We start from the raw sequence: 323 nt of genomic DNA, 5'->3' as shown, positions 1-323 counted from the left end.
CCCCCCCAAAACTACCCCCAAAGCCCCGCTTGTACGTTTGGCCGGTGGCTTTATTGGGGGGGGGGGGTTCTCTCTCTCTCTTTTTTTTGGGGGGGGTCCAAAGAAACTCTCTTTTCCTTTATTTCTCTGCCCACCCCCCAACCCTCCTGAGGGCAATAAGCACCACCAATACTGCAGCAGCAGCCTGCCACCAGCCTGCACAGAGAATAGCTACCTTGAGGGTGTAAAGAGGGGAAAGGTGGGGGGAGAAAAAAGGAAAAGCCGCTTGGAAGGTGTTAAGAGGGGAAGGGGGGAGAAAGAAAAAAAAAGCCACTGTGATGGGG

The sequence above is a fragment of the Alligator sinensis genome, unplaced genomic scaffold, assembly GCF_000455745.1.
Source record: "Alligator sinensis unplaced genomic scaffold, ASM45574v1 scaffold1092_1, whole genome shotgun sequence".
Classification (NCBI taxonomy): Eukaryota; Metazoa; Chordata; order Crocodylia; family Alligatoridae; genus Alligator; species Alligator sinensis.
This window is presented reverse-complemented; position numbering follows the sequence as displayed.